The sequence below is a fragment of the Phyllobates terribilis genome, unplaced genomic scaffold (assembly GCF_046119375.1).
Source record: "Phyllobates terribilis strain yellow unplaced genomic scaffold, ASM4611937v1 Scaffold_36__1_contigs__length_13169755, whole genome shotgun sequence".
NCBI lineage: Eukaryota > Metazoa > Chordata > Amphibia > Anura > Dendrobatidae > Phyllobates > Phyllobates terribilis.
The window spans coordinates 7,125,372-7,149,378 of NW_027362796.1; the positions used below are offsets into that span (position 1 = coordinate 7,125,372).

The 24,007-nt window shown below is 47.5% G+C and overlaps 1 protein-coding gene across 9 annotated transcripts in view; it reads left to right on the top strand.

The window, feature by feature from the left end:
- The window catches only part of LOC141182801 (uncharacterized), a 228,216-nt gene that overhangs the window by 175,890 nt on the left and 28,319 nt on the right, over positions 1 to 24,007 (top strand). Inside the window, exon 1 of one of the 9 annotated variants that reach the window (XM_073660918.1) lies at positions 22,730 to 22,808. The exons of the other annotated variants lie outside the window; for them this stretch is intronic. The gene's annotated coding sequence lies outside the window, so the exon portion shown is untranslated. Of the gene's footprint in view, positions 1 to 22,729; positions 22,809 to 24,007 lie in introns of those variants that run through there. 9 annotated transcript variants of the gene reach the window in all.

Sequence of the window (24,007 nt, forward strand, 5' to 3'; positions counted from 1 at the left end):
TATCTATTCAGCCATAGAAAAATAGGATGATGGGGGAAGGGACACAACACATATGTGATTGTTAGACATGTAAGCCAAAAAAAGCAAGGCACGCAAGGAAGGGGCCATTCCAGGTATAATGGCTGTCTATAGTATCATCATGGGTATACTAAAATATCCCAAAATAGACACCGCATATATTCCACTGGGGACAACAGTCATCATATGCAGGTGCATCTCACTAAATTAGAATATCATCAAAAAGTTATTTTATTTCAGTTCTTCAATACAAAAAGTGAAACTCCTATATTATATAGAGTCATTACACACAGAATGATCTATTATATAGAGTCATTACAGACAGAGAGATCTGTTTCAAGTGTTTATTTCTGTTAATGTTGACGATTATGGCTTACAGCCAATGAAAACACTAAAGTCATTATCTCAGTAAATTAGAATAATTAACAAAAAACACCTGCAACGGCTTCCTAAGTGTTTAAATATGTCCCTTAGTCTGTTTCAGTAGGCTCCACAATCATGGGGAAGACTGCTGACTTGACAAATGCCAAGAAGGCAGTCATTGACACCATCCACAAGGTCCCAGAGTTCCAATTTTCCTTTGGAAATCAAGGTCCCAGAGTCTGGAGGAAGAGTGGAGAGGTCACAATCCAAGCTGCTTGTGGTCTAGTGTGAAGTTTCCACAATCAGTGATGGTTTGGGGAGCCATGTCATCTGCTGGTGTAGGTCTACTGTGTTTTATCAAGACCAAAGTCAGCGCAGCCGTCTACCAGGAAATTTTACAGCACTTCATGTTTCCCTCTGCCGACGAGCTTTTTGGAGATGGAAATTTCATTCTCCAGCAGGACTTGGCACCTGTCCACACTGCCAAAAGTACCAATACCTGGTTTAAAAACAACAGTATCACTCTGCTTAATTGGTCAGCAAACTCACATGACCTTAACCCTATAGAGAATCTATTATAAAGAATATATGGGGTATTGTCAAGAAGAAAATAAGAGACACCAGACCCAACAAAGCAGATGAGCTGAAGGCTGTTATCAAAGCAACCTGGGCTTCCATAACACCTCAGCAGGACACAGGCTGATCGCCTCCATGCCACACCGCATTGATGCAGTAATTGATGCAAAAGGAGCCCTGACCAAGTATTGAGGGCATTTACTGAACATACATTTCAGTAGGCCAACATTTCAGATTTTAAAAACATTTTTCAAGCTGATGTTATAAATATTATTAATTTACTGAGATAATGACTTTTGTGATTTCATTGGCTGTAAGCCATAATTAGTGGCGTACCGCCAATGGTGGCAGGCCACACCACTGCTATGGGGCCCGTGAGCCTTGGGGGAGCGAGGAGGATAGGTGAGTATTGGGGGGGTGGGAGGTTGCGGCGGAGGAGCGGGCACACGCAGTAGCGGCTGCTGTAGGTACCACGTGTGCCCGCTGCTAAAGGGACATGAATATTCCCTCTTGTCCACTTCCATGGGCGTGGAGAAGAGGGAATATTCATTCTCTTTAGTAGCGGGCACGGAGGAGCGCTGAGCCGTGGCTCCTGCTTACAGTGCCCGCTACTAAAGAGAATGCATATTCACGCTTGTCAACACTCATATTCCCGGCGTGGAGAAGAGTGAATATGCCGGCAGCAGCAGCGGCTCACCTCGACAACTGAGAGCACGCGCTGCTCAGTTACCAACATGAGCTGCTGGCAGACAGAACACAGCAGCTCTGGAGCAGAGGTGAGGAAGGAAGGTGAGTATAAGTGTTTATTTTTTGTGTGTGCAGTGATGGGGCCACACATACCAGGATTGGGGGGTGAGGGGGCCACACATACTAGGATTAGGGGATGAGGGGGCCATCATACAGAGTATAGGGAGATGTGGGGACCATCATACAGTGCGCCGGGAGCTGTGGGGACCATGATACCAGTGCATATGGAGCTGTGGGGACCATCATATAGTGCATAGGGAGCTGTGGGGACCATCATACAGAGCGTAGGGAGCTGTGGGGACCATGATACAGTGCATATGGAACTGTGGGTACCATCATACAGGGCATAAAGAGCTGTGGGGACCATTATGCAGTACATAAGGAGCTGTGGGGACCATCATACAGGGTATAGAGAGCTATGGGGATCATCATACAGTGCGTAGGGAGCTGTGGGGATCATCATACAGTGCGTAGGGAGCTGTGGGGACCATCATACAGTGTCTAGGGAGCTGTGGGGATCATCATGCACTGTATAGGGATCTGTGGGGACCATCATACAGTGCATAGGGAGCTGTGGGGACCATCATACTGTGTGTAGTGAGCTGTGGGACTATGATACAATATACAGGATGCTATGGGGGCACTCCGGACATTATTTCTTTTAAATGGGTGCATCATCAGAAATTTCTTCTTTCACCACCCCGAAATCATCGTCCATAGACTTGAAAAAGAACTTTGTAGTTGGGTGTAGTTTGATTGTGGCTTTAAGGGGGCATTATTACTTAAAGGGGATACTCAACGGTATTTGTTGCTTGGAGGGAACACTTCAGATATTGAAACTTTCATAAGAGCATATCTGGCATTATTACTTGCTAGGTAGCACAGTGGGGTCTTTACTACTTTCTATGGGACGCTATTATTTTTATAGGTCCCCTCTATCTGGCACACAGTCTTTGTAGCATTAATTGGTGGAGGGTAATCATAGTAATGACATAATTTTTGAAGTATTGAGGTTCCTATTCCACGTCGGAAGAGCAGGCAGCATGGGGAGGTTGTGCAGGGTGGGAATAGATGGGGACGGTGCTGGAAATGTGAGAAGTCAGATGGTCTTTGTACAGTGTGTTTTTTATGTAGAGGCAATGGTCATATCATAATACTATGTACTCACTGTGTAGTGTTGATGGTAGAGGGCATTGTGTAGCGGGATTATTATTGCCTTGTATAGAAGTAATTTTGGGAATATTGGTCTTTCAGTTGTGTATTTTAGTTTAGCAACAATGGTGTACTCTAATTATATATGTATAGGTCCTCTTTTAAGTGGCGGGGAGGTTGTATGGGGAAACACCTACTTTGGGGCTTTGGCCCCTGATCTTTTAGGACCCTAGCAACGTCCCGGCATACAAGGGATATCGGGGGGGCACAAAGTGTTCTGTAGGTTTCCTTTACAGTATGAAGCATTTTGCACACAGTATCCTTCCTGTGTAATATACTCCAGGACTGGTGAGGCGCACTGTCGCTCCCTATTTCGCCATAACTCGGCCTCAGCACTGCAGTGATGATCAGCAGGTCTGCTTACTTGTTCTTCGGTTTCGCGCACTATGTCTTCCACTACTGGCTACCTTGAACCCTTGCACTCGGGACTCCCACTAGTACATCATATTCAGTGCTGCTTTGGGGTCCATAACTCGGCGTCCAATCCAAGGACCCTTCTCTGTAAGGCCACTCTGTCTCATCGGTCCAAAAAAGTCGGGCGCACTTCATGGCCTCCTCATATAGAATGAATGGAGCAGCATTTTAGCATGCGGACCACCGTTCCAATCTAAAGGGGATGAAGGTTCCTGTAGATTGGAGCTTGTTTTCATTGGACAACCCCTTTAATTTTTCACACACTGTTTCTGCATTTAAGTCTATTTTTGGTAAATATTCGATGACCTGGTGTAATTTGTGATGTGTTGTTCTTCACCTGAGGTTGTATTGACCTCATTTTATAACTTCTAAGGACCAGACTTTTTTTAATATATCCTGAATAGAACACAATAGAATTGTATGGAAAACATTATTGTGTTCTTCACAATTCAAGGCGACGTGTCCTTATGAGATCTTTTTCTTGAAGGTATATGGCCCTCAGGTTCTTTATCACCATGCAATCTGAAGAGCCAACTTAGACTAAGAGTGGCCACCACTGGGCATACACCATGGTGCAGCAAGGGCTAGCAATCTGTCCCTCCAATTGTGCGGGTACTTATTGCTTAGGGAATGTCAGCCCAATTCTTCTTTTTAAGAGGGTTCACTGTCTGTGCATCTCTGTGCCCGAAGAATATTAACCTGGTGTTACTGTATTACTGCTGTTCCAAGTGGAAAGCACATGGTTCTCTTAGAGACAGGACCCTTGTATAAACCCAAGTAGACTTGAATTGGAAAAGCCACTGGTCTGGACCAGGACTCTGGTTGTGTCCGGTGATGGCGGCATGCACGGTTTCTATGTACGTGTCTGTGTGTAGTCAGAAAAGAATTTCAGTGGTGGCCTAATAACTGCAAGGACCGACGGAGGTGTTGGACAAAGGTAAACGAGTGACTGCAGAACGGTTGGTAAATGTGGCCACTTCATGGGAATATTGGCCACTGATGACTGAGGCCTCCCTCCTGGTTTGGTCCTGGAGCCCCCCGGCCACTTGTTGAACATCTTTCCTGTTTTTTACTGTTACACAAGACCCTGTGTCTCCTGTATTCTGCAGCTGCGTCCCGTTCTTCAGTCTTCTTTCTGTAGCATGGTGTGTACGACGTCCTGGATACAATGTTACTGCTCCATCACAGACTGAACCCCAGAACAATTGTCATGGAATTTGATACCAGAGTTCTCTCTGTGTATGGAGCCCCCATATTTTGTGATTACTCTTATTCTCACTGTGTAAGGTGAAATCCAGGAAAAAAAACCTCAAAAAACAATATATATATATATAATTAATTTTTTTATTGAAATAGCAATAAGCAACATTGTAATGAAAATATTACTGGTCCTATAAGAAATTAAACTATGGTCACAGTCACTCTCAGATTGGCCCCGGTGGAGACCACAAAACGAGCTGCGGTCATTGGGGACCACCTGAGAGTCATTGGGACCCAAAGATCCAGAAGAAGGCAAAGAAACCCCCCAAAAGAATTCTGATTCAGGGGAGAAAAAAATTCCTTCCTGACCCCATTTCTGGCGATCGGATATTTCCCTGGATCTCGTGTATCCTGCTGCATATTGCTGTATATAACATAGGCTTACGTCATGTGAACAATGGCCAAATAGCTGTTGGCTGAGAACTCGTCCTGTATGATAAAATCTGCGATGGAGGTTCCTAATACGGCTTCCAACGAAGATGTGACATCATCCAAATGTGTATAAGAACTAGCGAGTGATAAAGGAGACAATGGCTGGTAGGTAATAAGTCATTACCTGTCTGCCAATATCTTCTTCTGGAAGACTTCAAGATATCATGTATTACATATTACATATTATTCTGAAAGAGCACCATGTAATACCACATGTGCCCTGGAGAGGCCGCTACGTCCAGCAAAACACAGCTGATTGCTGAGGGGGTTCACTGCCAGACCCCCGACTATCAACTGATCGCCTGCAAGTCCTCATTTGGGGACAGGAGTTGTTCACACTTGGCATATTTTGTGATTCATGAGGGGAGGACAGTAGCCGGATATAGACTTTTTCTATAAAATCAGATTAAAGGGGTTTTCAGGAATGTTTTTATGTAATATATAGGAGGTTCCCAGTGGTAGAGAAAACACACAGAGCTTTACTTTCTCCTGCGGCTCCAGCTCTGGATCTTCAGCGCTTCCTGTGCTCTATTGTGACAGGCTGCAGCGGTGATGGCTCAACTTCAGCACACTTCATTGCTGCAGCCAATCACTGAGCTTAGAAGCTCTGTCAGCGTGGCCCACTGAGCCAAGTGATTGGCTGCAGAACTGCAGTCATGATGTCACCCTTGAAGCCAGTGACTAAAGATCAGCGGCAGCGGTGAAGTGCTGGAACTGGAGCAGGAGGTAGTAAAGCTTCATCTGTTCTACTTAAGTGACGATTTATAGGATTTATATTTAAGTGATGAAAAAAAAATTCAGAAATTTCTAAAAAAAATAATAAAAATAATTTGCTTGTGTCGCCACTTTCCGAGATCCGAAAGCCGCGGCGTTTTCATGTTTCGGGAATGGGGCTGCGTGAGGGCTCGTTTTTTGCACCACAGACTGATGGTTATATTGATATCATTTTGGGGTATATACAATGTTTTGATTGTCTGTTATTATATTTTTTTTTCTTGTTGCATCGACTGAAAATCTGTAATTCTGGCATTTTATGTAATGTTCTAGTTACGCCGTTTTCTAAATGGATTAATTTATTTTATATTTTGATGAATCTGACTATTACAAACGCAGCGATACCAAATATGTGTATTTTTTAAATGTTTTATATTTCTTAATTTTTAATGGGGGGAAAACTGGGATGATTTGAACTTTTATACTTTTTTCATTTTTTGCTACTTTTCGCTGTATTTGTTCGTCTCTTTAGGGGGCTTGAACCTGCGATCATCTGATTGCTTGTGCTATATACAGCATTGCTATATATAGCAGAGATCACGGTCTCCTATGAACACTAGGAACAGGCTGGCTGTCACAGGAATCCAGTGATGACAGACACAGGGATCTTCAGTGATCAAGTCACGTGTGCGCCAATGAAGAAATGGAATGGTGCACCCCCTGCTGGCGCACATTAAATGCCGCTGTCACACACTGATAGCAAGATTTAATAGGCTAACTGTCGTGGGCAGAGCTCCGCTCAACCTGCGACTGTTAGAGGCATATGATTGCTGAATAACACAGCCATCATCTGCCGAGAAAGATGCAGACTCGGCGTGTGAGCCTGCAAGAAATGCGGGGAGCAGAATTATGACGGATATAGTCCTTCATAAGTTAAGATGCATTTCTGAGTTAAATGGTGACCGTCATTAACTGTATTTTCTAGACTATATGATGCACTTTTTAACAACAAAAAATCTTGCTGAGTATTGTGTGCGTCCTATAGACCAGAAGCAGCGTCCTATCAAGTATGCTTATCATGTGTCTGGCACCTGCCGGAGCAGATTTCAGCTGATCGTGGGGGTGCCAGGTGTCAGACCCTCCGATCTCATACTGATCAGCTATCTTACAGATAGGTCATCAATTCTTAAGTCCCAAATAACCCTTTAAGGGGACTGGGAATGAAATCACCACCAAGGCACCAACAGAATAATAAATATGTCCTTGTATAAACTGTTGGTTCATTATAAGCTCATTGTCTACACAATGCAGAAATGAATGATTTATACAGGGGCATCTTTATAAACTCATTACACAGTGGTATTTCACAATGGTGGTGGTTTAGGGGCCTGAAATGAAGTGATGGGTTACCTTTAATACATACATGAACATTCACACACATACACACTCACCTCAACACACACATACATACACACACAGACACATATACACACTCACCTCTATACACATACAATAATCACACGTGCACACACCCCTTCAGTGCTGCAGTGCTCAGTACACAAACACACAGACCGTTAGTCCAGGGACACACAAACCATCACACAGCCACCCCTTTATTGAAGGGGTCACAGATACACACCCCTTCAGTGCTGGGATCACAGACACACATCCCTTTGGTGCTGAAGTCACACAAACAGACACAGACACACACTTTCAGTGCTGGAGCCACACACACAGCCCTTCAGTACTGCATTTGTGGAGACATGTACATGTGTGCCAAACACACATGCACACACCCCTTCAGTGCAGCAGTGTTGAGGACACAAACACACACCCCATTAGTGCAGGGACACACAAACCATCACACAGCCACCCCTTTTTTGATGGGGCCATAGAGACACAACCCCTTCATTGCTGGGGTCACAGACACACATCCCTTTGGTGCTGAGGTCACACAAACAGACACACACCTTCAGTGCTGGGGCCATCCACATGGTCCTTCAGTGCTGCATTTCAGGGGACATATACACGTGTGCCAAACACAGGTGCACACACCCCTTCAGTGCTGCAGTGTTGAGGACACAAACACACACCCCATTAGTGCAGGGACACACAAACCATCACACATCCACCCCTTTATTGATGGGGTCACAGAGACACCCCTTCATTTCTGTGATCACAGACACACATCCCTTTGGTGCTGAAGTCACACATACAGACACACACCTTCAGTGCTGGAGCCACACACAGAGCCCTTCAGTGCTGCATTTCAGGGGACATGTACACGTGTGCCAAACACACGTGCACACACCCCTTCAGTGTTGCAGTGATGAGGAAACAAGCACACACCCAATTAGTGCAGGGACACACAAACCATCACACAGCCACCCCATTATTGATGGGGCCATAGAGACACACATCTTTATTGCTGGGGTAACAGACACACATCCCTTTGGTGCTGAGGTCACACAAACAGACACAGACACACACCTTCAGTGCTGGAGCCACACACACAGCCCTTCAGTGCTGCATTTCAGGGGACATGTATACATGTGCCAAACACACGTGCACACACCCCTTCAGTGTTGCAGTGATGAGGAAACAAGCACACACCCCATTAGTGCAGGGACACATAAACCATCACACAGCCACCCGTTATTGATGGGGCCATAGAGACACACATCTTTATTGCTGGGGTCACAGACACACATCCCTTTGGTGCTGAGGTCACACAAACAGACACACACTTTCAGTGCTGGGGCCACACACACAGCCTTTCAGTGATGCATTTCTGGAGACATGTACATGTGCGCCAAACACACGTGCACACACCCCTTCAGTGCTGCAGTGTTGAGGACACAAACACACACCCCATTAGTGCAGGGACACACAAACCATCACACAGCCACCCCTTTATTGATGGGGCCATAGAGACACAGCCCTTCTTTGCTGGGGTCACAGACACACATCCCTTTGGTGCTGAGGTCACACAAACAGACACAGACACACACCTTCAGTGCTGGAGCCACACACACAGCCCTTCAGTGCTGCATTTCAGGGGACATGTACACGTGTGCCAAACACACGTGCACATACCCCTTCAGTGTTGCTGTGTTGAGGAAACAAGCACACACCCCATTAGTGCAGGGACACGCAAACCATCACACAGCCTCCCCGTTATTGATGGGGCCATAGAGACACACATCTTTATTGCTGGGGTCACAGACACACATCCCTTTGGTGCTGAGGTCAAACAAACAGACACAGACACACACCTTCAGTGCTGGGCCACACACACAGCCCTTCAGTGCTGCATTTCAGGGGACATGTACACATGTGCCAAACACACGTGCACACGCCCCTTCAGTGCAGCAGTGTTGAGGACACAAACACACACCCCATTAGTGCAGGGACACACAAACCATCACACAGCCACCCCTTTATTAATGGGGCCATAGAGACACAGCCCTTCATTGCTGGGGTCACAGACACACATCCCTTTGGTGCTGAGGTCACACAAACAGACACAGACACACACCTTCAGTGCTAGGGCCACACACACACAGCCCTTCAGTGCTGCATTTCAGGGGACATGTACACGTGTGCCAAACACACGTGCTCACACCCCTTCAGTGCTGCAGCGTTGAGGACACAAACACACTCCCCATTAGTGCAGGGACACACAAACCATCACACAGCCACTCCTTTATTGATGGGGCCATAGAGACACAACCCCTTCATTGCTGGGGTCACAGACACACATCCCTTTGGTGCTGAGGTCACACAAACAGACACCCACCTTCAGTGCTGGGGCCACCCACACAGCCCTTCAGTGCTGCATTTCAGGGGACATGTACACGTGTGCCAAACACATGTGCACACACCCTTTCAGTGCTGCAGTGTTGAGGAAACAAGCACACACCCCATTAGTGCAGGGACACGCAAACCATCACACAGCCTCCCCGTTATTGATGGGGCTATAGAGACACAACCCCTTCATTGCTGGGGTCACAGACACACATCCCTTTGGTGCTGAGGTCACAAAAACAGACACAGACACACACCTTCAGTGCTGGGGCCACCCACACTGCCCTACAGTGCTGCATTTCAGGGGACATGTATACGTGTGCCAAACTCACGTGCACACACCCCTTCAGTGCTGCAGTGTTGAGGAAACAAGCACACACCCAATTAGTGCAGTGACACGCAAACCATCACACAGCCTCCTCGTTATTGATGGGGCCATAGAGACACTCATCTTTATTGCTGGGGTCACAGACACACATCCCTTTGGTGCGGAGGTCACACAAACAGACACAGACACACACCTTCAGTGCTGGGGCCACATACACAGCCCTTCAGTGCTGCATTTCAGGGGACATGTACACATGTGCCAAACACACGTGCACACACCCCTTCAGTGCTGCAGTGTTGAGGACACAAACACACACCCCATTAGTGCAGGGACACACAAACCATCACACAGCCGCCCCTTTATTAATGGGGCCATAGAGACACAGCCCTTCATTGCTGGGGTCACAGACACACATCCCTTTGGAGCTGAGGTCACACAAACAGAGACAGACACACACCTACAGTGCTGGAGCCACACACACAGCCCTTCAGTGCTGCATTTCAGGGGACATGTACACGTGTGCCAAACACACGTGCACACACCCCTTCAGTGCTGCAGTGTTGAGGACACAGACACACACCCCATTAGTGCAGGGACACACAAACCATCACACAGCCACCCCTTTATTAATGGGGCCATAGAGACACAGCCCTTCATTGCTGGGGTCACAGACACACATCCCTTTGGTGCTGAGGTCACACAAACAGATACAGACACACACCTTCAGTGCTGGGGCCTCACACACAGCCCTTCAGTGCTGCATTTCAGGGGACATGTACACATGTGCCAAACACACGTGCTCACACCCCTTCAGTGCTGCAGTGTTGAGGACACAAACACACTCCCCATTAGTGCAGGGACACACAAACCATCACACAGCCACTCCTTTATTGATGGGGCCATAGAGACACAACCCCTTCATTGCTGGGGTAACAGACACACATCCCTTTGGTGCTGAAGTCACACAAACAGACACCCACCTTCAGTGCTGGGGCCACCCACACAGCCCTTCAGTGCTGCATTTCAGGGGACATGTACACGTGTGCCAAACACATGTGCACACACCCTTTCAGTGCTGCAGTGTTGAGGAAACAAGCACACACCCCATTAGTGCAGGGACACGCAAACCATCACACAGCCTCCCCGTTATTGATGGGGCCATAGAGACACAACCCCTTCATTGCTGGGGTCACAGACACACATCCCTTTGGTGCTGAGGTCACAAAAACAGACACAGACACACACCTTCAGTGCTGGGGCCACCCACACTGCCCTACAGTGCTGCATTTCAGGGGACATGTATACGTGTGCCAAACTCACGTGCACACACCCCTTCAGTGCTGCAGTGTTGAGGAAACAAGCACACACCCCATTAGTGCAGTGACACGCAAACCATCACACAGCCTCCCCGTTATTGATGGGGCCATAGAGACACTCATCTTTATTGCTGGGGTCACAGACACACATCCCTTTGGTGCGGAGGTCACACAAACAGACACAGACACACACCTTCAGTGCTGGGACCACATACACAGCCCTTCAGTGCTGCATTTCAGGGGACATGTACATATGTGCCAAACACACGTGCACACACCCCTTCAGTGCTGCAGTGTTGAGGACACAAACACACACCCCATTAGTGCAGGGACACACAAACCATCACACAGCCGCCCCTTTATTAATGGGGCCATAGAGACACAGCCCTTCATTGCTGGGGTCACAGACACACATCCCTTTGGAGCTGAGGTCACACAAACAGAGACAGACACACACCTACAGTGCTGGAGCCACACACACAGCCCTTCAGTGCTGCATTTCAGGGGACATGTACATGTGTGCCAAACACACGTGCACACACCCCTTCAGTGCTGCAGTGTTGAGGACACAGACACACACCCCATTAGTGCAGGGACACACAAACCATCACACAGCCACCCCTTTATTAATGGGGCCATAGAGACACAGCCCTTCATTGCTGGGGTCACAGACACACATCCCTTTGGTGCTGAGGTCACACAAACAGACACAGACACACACCTTCAGTGCTGGGGCCTCACACACAGCCCTTCAGTGCTGCATTTCAGGGGACATGTGCACATGTGCCAAACACACGTGCACACACCCCTTCAGTGCTGCAGTGTTGAGGACATAAACACACACCCCATTAGTGCAGGGACACACAAACCATCACACAGCCACCCCTTTATTGATGGGGCCATAGAGACACAACCCCTTCATTGCTGGGGTCACAGACACACATCCCTTTGGTGCTGAGGTCACACAAACAGACACACACCTTCAGTGCTGGGGCCACCCACACAGCCCTTCAGTGCTGCATTTCAGGGGACATGTACACATGTGCCAAACACACGTGCACACACCCCTTCAGTGCTGCAGTGTTGAGGAAACAAGCACACACCCCATTAGTGCAGGGACACGCAAACCATCACACAGCCTCCCCGTTACTGATGGGGTCATAGAGACACACATCTTTATTGCTGGGGTCACAGACACACATCCCTTTGGTGCTGAGGTCACACAAACAGACACAGACACACACCTTCAGTGCTGGGGCCACACACACAGCCTTTCAGAGCTGCATTTCTGGAGACATGTACATGTGTGCCAAACACACGTGCAGTGCTGCAGTGTTGAGGACACAAACACACACCCCATTAGTGCAGGGACACACAAACCATCACACATCCACCCCTTTATTGATGGGGTCACAGAGACACCCCTTCATTTCTGGGATCACAGATACAGATCCCTTTGGTGCTGAGGTCACACAAACAGACACAGACACACACTTTCAGTGCTGGGGCCACACACACAGCCCTTCAGTGCTGCATTTCAGGGACATGTACACATGTGCCAAACACACGTGCACACACCCCTTCAGTGCTGCAGTGTTGAGGACACAAACACACACCCCATTAGTGCAGGGACACACAAACCATCACACAGCCACCCCTTTATTGGTGCGGTCACAGGCACACATCCCTTTATTGGTGGGGTCACAGACACACATGCCTTTATTGGTGGGGTCACAGACACACATCCCTTTATTGGTGGGGTCACAGACACACATCTTTTTAGTGCTGGGGTCACAGACACACTTCCCTTTAGATCTGGGGTCACACAAACCTTCAATGCTGTGCCTACATACACAGTCACATTCACACACACCTACCTTCTTGCTGAATCCCAAAAAGTCTTCTCAGTTGATAATTGCCGGACGCATGATAGTTACTGCACAGATCTCAGAACAGCCTTGAGGAAGGTCTGGAAGAAAGAAAACAATGCAGCTAATCATCATCTGGAAATATCATGGGGATGAGGACACAGTCCATACAGCACACACTGCAGATCTCTTCCTGATCCTACTCTGCTGTTTGTGCTGTGACACAATGCTGTACAGCCTGTCCTCCTCCCTTTCCGATGTGACCCGATCCCCAGCGTTCAGTGATGAGCTACTTACCTGGACTGGTTCTCTTCAAGCTGTGACACAAGATGGCTCAGGAATAGAACTTTGTACATTCTGTAGCAGTTATGATGTCATGTGAGGTCTATGATGTCATGTTCTCGGTGCTGTCATGTGCTTTGTGATGTCATCATAACGGACACTGCTGTTTTATGTATCAAGTTTACACTTCAGGAAATAAATTACTAAACAAAAAAGTCACAGACTGCAAATATCCCACAGCCCCATGTTATAATTCATGACAGCTATTTAAATGAACCTTTATTTTAATCCATATAATCTACTGCTATATGAAAAAAACCTCGAGATCTGAACTGGAATTTAAATTGTCGTGCATGCAGCATGTAAGAGCATGTTCACACATGGCCACTAACCAGAAAAAAACTAAGACAGAAATACAATACTCAAACACCCTGCAGTAAATAAATAAATCGCAATAGTGCATGAAAATAATAAAGCGTACTTAGTTAACATAATTTTGATCTAAATAATGCGAAAGCCATTCCGCCTCGTCACGGCGACCCTTATGGGACAGTCGTAACTCTAATATTTAAAACTTTACCGTTATTTGTGTATTGTGTTTCTGTCTTTGTCTTCTACTGCTATGTGAGTTAAAGGAAAACACTGGACTAAAATCACTGACTGCGGTGGAATCCCCAATAAAATGTACATTTTATTTCCTTAAATAACATTTTCCTATACACACCTTACCTAATAATCGTGACATTTTGTGGAGCATGCCAAATATTACCCTCCATTTAAAGTCTGCCAGCTGTGTTTTGTTGAACCTATTCACACTTGGTTGCAGACCAATACCACACTACAAGGCCAGTGCCTAAAACCGTGGTCATCAGACGTGATCCCATATCACTGCCGTAAAAATCCTGAAATTTTTGGGAGCTGTCAAATATTATACTCCATTTAACCCCTTTAAAGCATGGGGCGTAATAGCCTAGTGCGTACTATCACCCGCACTGAACCGGCACATGTCAGCTGATTTATACAGCTGACATGTGCCCCCAACAGTCGCGGGTGGAATCGCGATCCACCCGCGGCTGCTAACATGTTAAATGCCGCTGTCAATCTCTGACTGCGGCATTTAACAGCGCCGCGCCGGAAGCGCGTAACTTACCCCGCCCATCGGTGACCCGGTCACGTAATCGCGGGTCACTGATGTGTGGGCAGGACAACCCTGGGTCTGCAGCAGACCCCAGTGATTGTCATGGACTGACGCTATGAGCGCCACCTAGTGGTTGGCGCTCATAGCACAGGAGCATTTCTGCTACATAGAGCTGATCTGCTCATCCCCTGTATGCAGCAGAGATGATTGGACAGTTGCTGCTTCTAGCATCCTAATAAGACTATAGAAGCAAGCAAAAAGTGTAAAAAAAAAAATGTTTTTAAAAATATAAAAAAATTTAAAAATATATAAAAGTTTAAATCACCCCCCTTTCGCCCCATTCAAAATAAAATTTAAAATTACCACCCGCAAACACATATTTGGTATTGCCGTGTTCAGAATCGCCCGATCTATCAATATAAAAAAAATAATTAATCCGATCGGTAAACGGCGTAACGAGGAAAGAATTCTAAACGCCAGAATTACGTTTTCTGGTCGCCGCAACATTGCAATAAAATGCAATAACGGGCGATCAAAACATCGGATCTACCCCAAAATGGTATCAATAAAAACTTCAGCTCGGCGTGCAAAAAATAAACCCGGCCCCACATCCCGAAAAATGGAGACGCTACGGGTCTTGTAAAATGACGCCATTTTATTTTTTTAATTATGGCACTTTGCAAAGCACTTCATTAGTTTCTTTGGTGTCATATCCATAAAATGATGATATTAAAGTGGCCTCCAGACCCTGCTTTTCCCCAGTGCAGGAGCGTTGCTGGGGTCCTAAGAGATCAGGGACCCCAGCCCCAAAGTACATGTTTTCCCATATAACCTCCCTGCCACTTAAAAGAGGATTTATACATATAGAATTACAGTACACCACTGTTACTAATCTAAAATACACTATACAAAGACCAATATTACCAAAATTACTACTATACAAGGCCAAAATGATTCTGCTACACAATGTCCTCTACCATCACCACCACACAGTGAGACCATATATGAAAGAAAACCCCGCAGGGTAAAAGACGATCAAAGGAGTCCAGGGAGTATAAAATCTATCATATTTATTCAGCAATAGAAAAGTAGGATGATGGGGGAAGGGACACAACACATATGTGATTGTTAGACGTGTAAGCGAAAAAAAGCCAGGCACGCAAGGAAGGGGCCATTCCAGGTATAATGGCTGTCTATAGTATCATCATGGGTATACTAAAATATCCCAAAATACACACCGCATATATTCCACTGGGGGCAACAGTCATCATATGCAGGTGCATCTCACTAAATTACAATATCATCAAAAAGTTAATTTATTTGAGTTCTTCAATACTAAAAGTGAAACTCATATATTATATAGAGTCATTACAAACAGAGAGATCTATTTCAAGTGTTTATTTCTGTTAATGTTGACAATTATGGCTTACAGCCTATGAAAACACAAAAGTCATTATCTCAGTAAATTAGAATAATTAACAAAAAACACCTGCAACGGCTTCCTAAGTGTTTAAAAATGTCCCATAGTCTGTTTCAGTAGGCTCCACAATCATGGGGAAGACTGCTGACTTGACAAATGCCAAGAAGGCAGTCATTGACACCATCCACAAGGTCCCAGAGTTCCAATTTTCCTTTGGAAATCAAGGTCCCAGAGTCTGGAGGAAGAGTGGAGAGGCCACAATCCAAGCTGCTTGAGGTCTAGTGTGAAGTTTCCACAATCAGTGATGGTTTGGGGAGCCATGTCATCTGCTGGTGTAGACGTAAAATAACCTGGCACTCAATTGACATAGGAGTTATTATTTTTTAAAGAATTTTAATAATAAATTGCACTAGAACAAGCAGACGTTTCGGTCACAAGGACCTTCATCGGTGTACTACAAAAATAAGTGTCACATGGACAAGTATAAATACAGAATACATGGTACAATATAATCAAAAAGTCATGTAAACATGATACAGAGTATACAACATGGGAAAAGGATGGGAAAGAGGACTAGGACGACAAAAGGAAAGGATGGGATGAAATGAGAGGAGGAAACCTACCAAGTATATTATGTTGGGAGGAGTAAGGCTGTGGCCGGGTATGGCACAGAGTACTGTCGAAGAAAAGAAATGTGAGTAGAGGGACAGATGCCACAAGTACTCATGGAGTAGAGCTAGAGGTGGAAAATACCTGTGGGATGCAGTGTCCAAGTGCAGCTGCATGGGGAGATGCACTTGGACACGGCATCCCACAGGTGGCATCTGTCCCTCTACTCACATTTCTTTTCTTCCACAGTACTCTGTGCCATACCCGGCCACAGCCTTACTCCTCCCAACATAATATACTTGGTAGGTTTCCTCCTCTCATTTCATCCCATCCTTTCCTTTTGTCGTCCTAGTCCTCTTTCCCATCCTTTTCCCATGTTGTATACTCTGTATCATGTTTACATGACTTTTTGATTATATTGTACCATGTATTCTGTATTTATACTTGTCCATGTGACACTTATTTTTGTTTTCTTCACTTTTGTAGTACACCGATGAAGGTCCTTGTGACCGAAACGTCTGCTTGTTCTAGTGCAATTTATTATTAAAATTCTTTCAAAAATAATAACTCCTATGTCAATTGAGTGCCAGGTTATTTTACGTCTACACCAGCAGATGACATGGCTCCCCAAACCATCACTGATGGTGGAAACTTCACACTAGACCTCAAGCAGCTTGGATTGTGGCCTCTCCACTCTTCCTCCAGACTCTGGGACCTTGATTTCCAAAGGAAAATTGGAACTCTGGAACCTTGTGGATGGTGTCAATGACTGCCTTCTTGGCATTTGTCAAGTCAGCAGTCTTCCCCATGATTGTGAAGCCTACTGAAACAGACTATGGGACATTTTTAAACACTTAGGAAGCCGTTGCATGTGTTTTTTGTTAATTATTCTAATTTACTGAGATAATGACTTTAGGCTATGTGCCCACGATGCAGAAATGAAGCAGAAAATTTCTGCAGCATTTCTGCATCTCCCTGGCAGAAAAAACGCATGCAGATTGTGCATGCGTTTTCCTGCAGAATACATGCGGAATACATGCGGATTCACATGCGTACCCACATGCGTTAATGCATGTGTTTCCGCATGCGGACTGACAAGCACTTTCCAGGCGATAGCATCACTTGGAAAGTGGCTGACAACTAGGTCACACTGTATAAATCCATGCAAACGGCATGGATTTATACAGTGTGACCGTAAAAATAAAAAAAATAAAGCTATACTTACCGCCGATGCCTCGCCCCGTGTGCTGTCGCGCTCCTTCCTGGCTTGCCGGCATCTCGCGAGACAGGCTGCGGTCACATGACCGCGACGTCATATCAGGTCCTGGAAGGAGAAGCGCTGCAGGGGCCGCCGGACAGGTGAATATAAACTTTATTTTATTCTTTTTTTCACAGGTACAATGGTACCCAGGTCTGGATGAGAGTCTTCTCTCCTCCAGAACTGGGTACCATCCGCACATAGAGACGCATATAATCCGCGTGTACAAATGTATAGACACGGATTCTATGCGCCTCAATGCAAGTCAATGGCGTGGCTTCCGCAAAATTAATGAACATGCTGCGGATTTATGAGCGCTGCAGAAACGCTGCGGAAAAATCCGCAGCATGTGCATTGACATTGCGGAATGCCATTGGGGACCATGGGGTGCGGATTACCATGCGTTTCCGCTGCGGAATTTGGAAACGCATGAAAAACGCATCGTGTGCATGCAGCCTTAGTGTTTTCATTGGCTGTAAGCCATAATCATCAACATTAACAGAAATAAACACTTGAAATAGATCTATCTGTGTGTAATGACTCTATATAATAGATCTCTCTGTCTGTAATGACTCTATATAATATATGAGTTTCACTTTTTGTATTGAAGAACTCAAATAAATTATCTTTTTGATGATATTCTAATTTAGTGAGATGCACCTGCATATGATGACTGTTGCCCCCAGTGGAATATATGCGGTGTCTATTTTGGGATATTTTAGTACACCCATGATGATACTATAGACAGCCATTATACCTGGAATGGCCCCTTCCTTGCGTGCCTTGCTTTTTTTGGCTTACATGTCTAACAATCACATATGTGTTGTGTCCCTTCCCCCATCATCCTATTCTTCTATTGCTGAATAGATATGATAGATTTTATACTCCCTGGACTCCTTTGATGGTCTTTTACCCTGCGGGGTTTTCTTTCATATATGGACTCACTGTGTGGTGGTGATGGTAGAGGACATTGTGTAGCAGGATCATTTTGGCCTTGTATAGTAGTAATTTTGGGAATATTGGTCTTTGTATAGTGTATTTTAGATTAGTAACAGTGGTATAGTGTAATTATATATGTATAAATCCTCTTTTAAGTGGCAGGGAGGTTATATGGGGAAACATGTACTTTGGGGCTGGGGTCCCTGATCTCTTAGGACCATAGCAACACTCCTGCACTGGGGAAAAGCAGGGTCTGGAGGCCACTTTAATATGATCATTTTATGGATATGACGCCAAAGAAACTAATGAAGTGCTTTGCAAAGTGCCATAATTTTCACAATTCTGAAAAAAAATTGTAAGTTTAGTTCCACTATAAGTGATGTTAATTCTGTTATGAGAGCTAACCTTCTGAGACAATTTATCAATGCGGTGTGTGAATTGTCACATGAAGCTTTGCTACATCTATACATAGTGAAGTTCAGGATCAGAATGCTGCAGGTCCCATCTCTTCTACAGAACAATCCCATGGAAATAAAGCTGATCATTTTATCAGACGGGATCATTAGACCTTACCTGGTTGGATCCTTTGTTTCTGGTGGTTTCTTTCCCAGGTCGTCATTAAGGCCCTTTACAATAAGCTCCAAAAACTCATCGGACTTTCTGAATCTTTCAAGCGTTTTCTCAATCACAGAAAGGACAGAAAGGAGGCGCTTATCCTGGCAGAAGAGGATCACAGATATATTGTTCTACATCTTCCAGATGTTTGGATTTATCTACAGACTAATGATTAATCTCGCATGAAGAATGAGAATATTATAACAGATCACAATTTTTAGGTAAAATTATTCAATTTTAAAAAAATATATATATATATAGCAATTACATTATTCTGACAAGACCAATGTTTGTTTTTTTTCCTCCCCTTCTTCCCAAAAATATAACTTTGTTTTTTCATTAACATAGACGGAGGGCTTGTGTTTTGTGGGACTAGTTGTTGTCTGGAATGACAACATCCAATTTAGCACATAAAGTACTGAAAAATGGGGAAAAAATCAAAGTAAGGTTATTATTATTTTTTTTATGAACATTTAAAAAAAAATGTGGTTTGTGAGACCATTTTCATCTTGCGAAGACCTAATTTTATAAAATGATCCCATTGATGGAGTTGTCGGCTTCTTCTTGTGGAGAGATCAGTAGTTACAAGTTTCTGATTGCATTTTTGGGAGGGAAGTAGAGAGACCCAAAAACCACAACCACAACCCTGGCACTTTACTGTCCTTTACAGCATTGACCCGACGTGTAATAGATTTATATGTAATGAAAGATTGTACTAATGTCAATGCAGCAGAAACAAATATTGTTTTACGCTTTTTCTTTTTTATAGTTGGCCAGAAAACCGCAGAACCTTAAGCAGAAAATGACATGAATGAGAACATCTGCCCGGCTTGTACCGGATCCGGGGGTGTTACGTACAAGGCGTAGTTCCCAGAATACGGATTTGCTTCATTTTGGTGCAGAGTTTCTAGTAGTTTCTGGTTACTACTGTTACAGGCAGATGCCGTCTGCATAATACAGCCAGCACCGCCTCAACCCCCTCCATGCATGTGGACCCCGGCACAAACACTCAGGCCTATCCTTTTATGCTGAGACATTAATAATTCTACAATTATCACACACAACTTATATACAGAAACCTCCCAACCGTCCCCGATCCAATGGGACTGTCCGGCTGTCGCTGGAGGTCGGGGCTGTGTCCTGACGAGCTGTGTTCTGTCAGGACAGTCTGTGTAGTACAAGAACGTCTCATGCCGTGCATGCTGCTGTGACCGCTCATGGAGAGGGGCAGCATCCGCTCCGCACGCTTCGTACACGCCCGGCTCCGCACGCCTCGTACACGCCCGGATCCGCTCCGTACGCCTCGTACACACGGCTCCGCTCCGTACACCTCGTACACACGCGGCTCCGCTCCGTACGCCTCGTACACACGCGGCTCCGCTCCGTACGCCTCGTACACGCGCGGCTCCGCTCCGTACGCCTCGTACACGCGCGGCTCCGCTCCGTACGCCTCGTACACGCGCGGCTCTGCTCCGTACGCCTCTTACACGCACGGCTCCGCTCCGTACGCCTCGTACACGCGCGGCTCCGCTCCGTACGCCTCGTACACGCGCGGCTCCGCTCGGTACGCCTCGTACACGCGCGGCTCCGCTCGGTACGCCTCGTACACGCGCGGATCCGCTCGGTACGCCTCGTACACGCGCGGCTCTGCACGCCTCGTACACGCGCGGCTCCGCTCCGTACGCCTCGTACACACGCGGCTCCGCTCCGTACGCCTCATACACGCGCGGCTCCGCTCCGTACGCCTCGTACACGCGCGGCTCCGCTTCGTACGTCTCTTACACACGTGGCTTCGCTCCGTACGCCTCTTACATGCGCGGCTCCACTCGGTACGCCTCGTACACGCGCGGCTCCGCTCCGTACACCTCGTACACACGCGGCTCTGCTCCGTACACCTCGTACACGCGCGACTCTGCTCCGTACACCTCGTACACGCGCGGCTCTGCTCCGTACACCTCGTACACGCGCGGCTCCGCTCCGTACACCTCGTACACGCGCGGCTCTGCTCCGTACACCTCGTACACACACGGCTCCGCTCCGTACACCTCGTACACACGCGGCTCTGCTCCGTACACCTTCTATACACACGGCTCTGCTCCGTACACCTCGTACACACGGCTCCACTCCGTACACCTCGTACACGCGTGGCGCTGCCCCGTACGCCTCGTACACGCGCGGCTCTGCCCCGTACGCCTCGTACACATGCGGCTCTGCTCCGTACGCCTCGTACACGCACGACTCCGCACGCCTCGTACACGCGTGGCTCGGCTCCGCACGCCTCGTACACGCGCGGATCCGCACCGTACGCCTCGTACACGCGTGGCTCCGCACCGTACGCCTCGTACACACGCGACTCCGCTCCGTACGCCTCGTACACACACGGCTCCGCTCCGTACACCTCGTACACACGGCTCCGCTCCGTACACCTCGTACACACGGCTCCGCTCCATACACCTCGTACACGCGCGGCTCCGCACCGTACGCCTCGTACACGCGCGACTCCGCTCCGTACGCCTCGTACACGCGCGACTCCGCTCCGTACGCCTCGTACACGCGCGACTCCGCTCCGTACGCCTCGTACACGCGCGACTCCGCTCCGTACGCCTCGTACACACGCGACTCCGCTCCGTACGCCTCGTACACACACGGCTCCGCTCTGTACACCTCGTACACACGGCTCCACTCTGTACACCTCGTACACATGGCTCCGCTCCGTACACCTCGTACACACGGCTCCGCTCCGTACACCTCGTACACGCGCGGCTCTGCCCCGTACACCTCGTACACATGCGGCTCTGCCCCGTACACGCGCGGCTCCGCACCGTACACCTCGTACACATGCGGCTCCGCTCCGTACACCTCGTACACACACGGCTCCGCTCCGTACATCTCGTACACGCGCGGCTCCGTACACCTCGTACACACGCGGCTCTGCTCCGTACGCCTCGTACACATGCGGCTCTGCTCCGTACACCTCGTACACACGCGGCTCTGCTCCGTACACCTCGTACACACGCGGCTCCGCTCCGTACACCTCGTACACACACGGCTCCGCTCCGTACACCTCGTACACACACGGCTCCGCTCCGTACGCCTCGTACACCGCGGCTCCGCTCCGTACGCCTCGTACACGCGCGGCTCCGCTCCGTACGCCTCGTACACGCGCGGCTCCGCTCCGTACGCCTCGTACACGCGCGGCTCCGCTCCGTACGCCTCGTACACACGCGGCTCTGCTCCGTACACCTCGTACACACACGGCTCTGCTCCGTACACCTTGTACACACACGGCTCTGCTACATCCACACTGTAAACCCCTCCTGACCCCACACATAAACTTCAGCTCATCCAGCACCATGACAACCAGCACAGCAGAGTCCTGCATCCACTGAGGCCCCTGATCATGTGACCCCTGACTCCTCCCCTCCTGTGACCTCATCACAGGTCCTGTGCGCACAGAGCAGCCATATATGTGGTGGGGCTCTGCAGGTGGAGGTATGTTGAGACCCCCATTACTGGGCGCAGGGGGCATTAACCCCTTCAGCACCGAGACTCTTTTGGGGTCTTGTGTTGCCCCTTTATAAGAATCATAAGGTTTTTGTTCTGTTTCCTGTAATAGATACATACGACCCAACTATGGAGACAGGAAGGGAGGAAACGTATTGTTCTCATAGTACAGGACCCCTTTACTGACCCCACAGTGTAATGCCCCCATTATGCCCCTTATGCAGGATGTATGATGTCCCCACAGTGTAATGCCCCCATTATGCCCCTTATGCAGGATGTATGATTCCCCCACAGTGTAATGCCCCCATTATGCCCCTTATGCAGGATGTATGATGCCCCCCACAGTGTAATGCCCCCATTATGCCCCTTATGTTGTATGTATGATGCCCCCCACACAGTGTAATGCCCCCATTATGCCCCTTATGCAGTATGTATGATGCCCCCACACAGTGTAATGCCATTATGCCCCTTATGTTGTATGTATGATGCCCCCCACACAGTGTAATGCCCCCATTATGCCCCTTATGCAGTATGTATGATGCCCCCACACACAGTGTAATGCCCCCATTATGCCCCTTATGCAGTATGATGCCCCCACACAGTGTAATGCCCCCATTATGCCCCTTATGCAGGATGTATGATGCCCCACACAGTGTAATGCCCCAATTATGCCCCTTATGCAGTATGTATGATGCCCCCACACAGTGTAATGCCCCCATTGTGCTCCTTATGCAGTATGTATGAAGCCCCCACACAGTGTAATGCCCCCATTATGCCTCTTATGCAGGATGTATGATGCCCCCCACACAGTGTAATGCCCCCATTATGCCCCTTATGCAGTATGTGTGATGCCCCCCACACAGTGTAATGCCCCCATTATGCCCCTTATACAGGATGTATGATGCCCCACACAGTGTAATGCCCCCATTATGCCTCTTATGCAGGATGTATGATGCCCCCCACACAGTGTAATGCCCCCATTATGCCCCTTATGCAGTATGTATGATGCCCCCACACAGTGTAATGCCCCCATTATACCTCTTATGCAGGATGTATGATGCCCCACACAGTGTAATGCCCCCATTATGCCCCTTATGCAGTATGTATGATGCCCCCACACAGTGTAATGCCCCCATTATGCTCCTTATGCAGTATGTATGAAGCCCCCCACACAGTGTAATGCCCCC